Consider the following 4,606-nt stretch of genomic DNA (forward strand, 5'->3'; position numbering starts at 1 on the left):
CTGTCGCTACTCCTATCCACTTGATGAAGAGGTGCCGATAGCCCGAGCCTAATACCAGACAAACATCCCACGAAAGCCTAACATCTAAATCCGGAGGCCCCAACCAAGCCACATACTGGGTTTGGGGTATAAACCGATCTGAAGCACTCTCATGTGTCATCGCCGCCATCTTCCACCAATCCATCTTTAGAGCAGAAACTAACGCACCGACCTTGCCAGGCCTCTGTACCATCGATGCCACCATGACACCAGACAACGTCCTTCTCCTGTGCGAGTCCATCTCCGCGCATCGGACGCCGAGTCTCCACTGCGCCACGCCGCTGAGATCCGCCACCCTCAATGTGTAAGATGAAGCACCGCTCCACCAAAGAAGCCGTCCACTGGTCCCTCGAACGCGTGTACACCTCCAAGAATGATGCCCCCAAGGGGGAAACGACACCAGAGCGCCGCCGTCATCCGATCTACTGATCTAGGGTTTCCCCCAGAGGTGGCAGAGAGTGCCTTTGAACTTCTCCAGGGCGATGCCTTCAAGAAGTGAACGACGCAGACAACACCGCCACCGCCGGCCTTGGCAGCTAGCCAAGACCAGGTTTTCACCCATATCTGTTCGAACAGCCTCCATCAAGCATCTTGTGCATGGACCGCCGCCATCTCTGCTGGGGATTGGACGAAAGGGATCCAGGACGCCGCTGCCTGACCGACCATGGCACCACCACAGTGCCTACAGCCGGCACCGTCAGGCCCACCACGCTTGCCTGTAGATGCACACCGAAACCACCGGTCCGCCCAAGCCCATCTGGGCAAGGCGAGACCCAGGATCTCGGCCACCACCACAGGGGCGCCTCTGCCACGGGGAGGTCGCGCCTCCCCTGTCGCCGCCGGGATCCGCCGCTCCTTGCCGCTGGATCACCGCTGTACCATGCGCCGCCGCCGCCAGGAGATCTCGCCACCACCGCGCAAGGGAGAAGGCCCCGCCGCCGCCATCACAGGCCAGGCTTCGCCGGCACGACCTCAGGCGGCAGCAGGAGGGAGGAGACGAGGGTGGCGTCCTAGGGCCGGCGGCGCGATCGCCCCCCGTGTCACCTAGGGAGTCAGTTTCCATTTATGTGCTTTTTGTTGTCAGTCTTAGATTGAGGTGGTGACTGGTGAGGGGTATAGGAGTTTGTCAGTCTTGTCTGCCATGTATTTTCATTCAGTTTTTACCAGAATAGGTTTTTTCATTCATTTCAAATTGCCACTGATTTCCAGTTTGTCCCTCCGGGTTCAGTTATTCTACAGAAGACATATAGTTCAGTTATTCGACACTTTTGTGTTTCCATATGCCTAGTGTAGCTCTTTGATAGTTCATATGGGAGTCAGCTTTCCTTTCTTCTTCATTTCCTCTATGACCTGGCTAAGCTATCAGTCAGTCAGCTAGAGTCTAGCTCTTAGTCATGTTCAGTCTTTCATTCCTCTCTTCTTAGGGGTTGGCGCAGCAGTTCTGATCACCATCAGGAACAACACTCTGAATGAAGTGAATATGATGATTGTCTTCGACACCATCTAAGTAGCAGATTGTTGTTGTCTGTGTGGGATGGTAATAGGTTTTTGCAAGGGCCAGTTAGGGGACAGGCTGAGTGCAAACATTTGCTTAAAGGTCCAAAACGGGAAGGTAGAATTCGACCTGAAACGGGATGTAAAACAGACTTTTTTCAGACTGAGCATTGACTGAAATTACAACAATACATGTGTCACAAACTGACTGGACATAAAAAACGACCTAAACCAAATGGAAAAACACATAACTGATAACTAGACACCCCCAGGCTACTCTTTTCCTTGACTCGTCTGTTCTAGACTGCATCTACTCAATTACTCCCTCCGTAAACTAATATAAGAGCGTTTAGATCACTATAACGGAGGGAGTACTAAGTAAATCAAGCATATCAGTGTCTGACAAATGAAAATAACAGAGGATCCTCCAAATCTTGTGCAGGAGCAGAGGGACGGTTCAGTTGACAGCTTAGGCTAATTTCACTTCACTGCCAGAAAATAACACGAAATCACGCACGCTTTCTTTTGCGACAATAATGAGATTCTAATTCACGAACTGCATTTATATGATGCAAGTTCTTAGTTCTTAAGAACGAAAATTATATAGTACATGAAAGGAATCAACAATACAAAGTGATCAACGAAGAGGAAATATATAACAGAAAGAGTCTACAATAATATTCTAGTACTTCAGTTTCTAATAATGGTTACTGGATCACTTGTAAAGATCGTCTTCATCCTCATCAGCAGCAGCTGCCGCGGAGGTGTGCACAGCAGCTTCTGCCGCCTGTGGCTGCGCTGGGAAGCGGAACTCGGTGCCGAACCCCCTAGACTGTTGCAGCGTCTGCGCGAACGCCTGGTACTTCCTGATGTCAGCATCGCTCACGCTCCGCCTCGCGTACCTCATCGACTCCTCGAAGTGAGACGCCTTAATCTGAGCCACCTCGTCTTCCTGACCGCCGTCCACCTCCATGGTGTCTTTCCCCATCCTCTGCCTCTCCATGTCCTTTACAATGTCTTCTCAGATGGCGTACTTGCACGCCCTCTGGCAGATCTCTGTGATATCGGCGCCGCTGAAGCCGGCGGTGAACCTAGCGAGTGCACCGAGGTCGACGTCCTTGGCCACGGGAGACTTCCGGAGGCAGGCCTTGAAGATCTGGTGCCGCGAGGCCTCGTCCGGCAAGGGGATGTAGATAAGCTGGTCTAGGCGGCCGGGACGGAGCAACGCCGAGTCAATTATGTCCGGCCTATTGGTAGCGCCGATGATGAAGACAGTCTTCTTGGCGTTCATGCCGTCCATCTCAGTGACCAGCTGGTTCAGGACCCTGTCCGCCGCGCCACCGGCGTCGCCCACTCTGCCGCCCCTTTGGGTAGCGATGGAGTCTAGCTCGTCGAAGAAGAGCACGCACGGCACAGACTGACGCGCCTTGTTGAAGATCTCGCGCACGTTGGCCTCGCTCTCGCCGAACCACATGGTGAGCAACTCTGGCCCCCTGATGCTGATGAAGTTGGCCTGGCACTCGTTGGCGATCGCCTTCGCCAACAAGGTCTTGCCACATCCCGGTGGCCCGTAGAAGAGGACGCCCTTGGACGGTGACATGCCGAACTTCTCGAATTTCTCCGGGTGCTCCACCGGGTACTGAACGGTCTCTTGCAGCTCCCTCTTGACGCCGTCGAGGCCGCCGATATCATTCCAGGTGACGTTGGGCACCTCGACAATGGTCTCACGTAGTGCAGACGGGTTGGTGCCGACGAGAGCCGTCTTAAGGTGGTCATTGGTGACGGCCATGGAGTTCAAGATCTCGGCATCAATGGTATCGTCCTCTAAGTCGATCACGTCCATCTTCTCCCTGATGCACTGCAGCGCCGCCTCAGTGCAGAGCGCGGCCAAGTCGGCGCCGACGTAGCCGTGTGTATCCTTGGCAACCACCTCAAGGTTGACGTCCTCGTCCAGCTTCATGTTCTTGGTATGGATGCGGAGCACTTCGAGACGCCCGACCTCGTCCGGCACGCCAATGTCGATCTCACGATCGAACCTCCCGAAGCGCCTCAAGGCGGGGTCGATGCTGTTGGGACGGTTTGTGGCGCCCATGACAATGACGTGCGCGGGGGCTTTCATGCCATCCATCAGAGTCAGCAGCTGGGAGACGATGCGCCTCTCAACCTCGCCGTGAGTCTTCTCCCTGTTAGGAGCGATGGAGTCGATCTCGTCGATGAAGATGATGGAGGGCGCGTTCTTCTCGGCCTCCTCGAAGGCCTTCCTCAGGTTGCTCTCGCTCTCTCCGGCCATCTTGGACATTATCTCCGGGCCGTTGATGAGGAAGAAGAAGGCCCCGGTCTCGTTAGCCACCGCACGGGCGATCAGAGTCTTGCCCGACCCGGGAGGGCCGTAGAGGAGGATGCCCTTGGGAGGCTTGACGCCAATGGACTAGAAAAGCTGCGGATGCCTGAGTGGCAACTCGACGACCTCCCTGATCAGAGTCAACGGTTTCCCCATGCCACCCACGTCGTCGTAGCCGACATCGTCCAGCCTCTCCTCGTCCTCCCGCTTGACGGGCTCGCCCTCGCAGAATATCTCCGTGTCGGGCGCCACGACGCAGTAGTCCGCCGCGGGGTCGATCTCCATGACCTTGAACTCGACGCTCCGCATGCCGCCGCGCACGAGGAAGAGGTCGCCCTTGTGGACCGGGCGGAAGGCGTCCACGAAGTAGGGCTTGAGGTAGGCGTCGAAGAGGTTGCCCGTGATGCCCTCGACGGTGTCGTCCAGAGGGAGGATGTGCACGCGCTTGCCGAACTTGGCGTCGTGGCACAGGTGCACGGACACGACGTCGGCGATGCGCACGCGCAGGTTGGAGCGGGCCACCTTGTTGATCCTGACCTTGTGCCCCTCGCAGGTGTCGTCGGGCAGTGCCATGCAGACCGTATTGTGGCGGCGTTTGCCCTTGAGCAGCACGATGTCGCCCTGGAATATGGAGAGCTTCTCCATTGTGGCCGGGTGGAGGTTGCACACGGAGTTGTCGTCGTTGGTGGCGGCCTCCTCCACCACCAGCCGGTTCGCCGCCTTCTTCGACGC

At 56.0% G+C, this 4,606-nt stretch overlaps 1 pseudogene; it reads right to left on the bottom strand.

Annotated features, from left to right (window-relative positions):
- Positions 1–2,248: 2,248 nt before the first annotated feature.
- On the bottom strand, positions 2,249–4,597 carry LOC119281124 (annotated as a pseudogene).
- Between the last annotated feature and the right edge of the window lie 9 nt (positions 4,598–4,606).

The sequence above is a fragment of the Triticum dicoccoides genome, chromosome 3B (genome assembly GCF_002162155.2).
Source record: "Triticum dicoccoides isolate Atlit2015 ecotype Zavitan chromosome 3B, WEW_v2.0, whole genome shotgun sequence".
Taxonomy (NCBI): Eukaryota; Viridiplantae; Streptophyta; class Magnoliopsida; order Poales; family Poaceae; genus Triticum; species Triticum dicoccoides.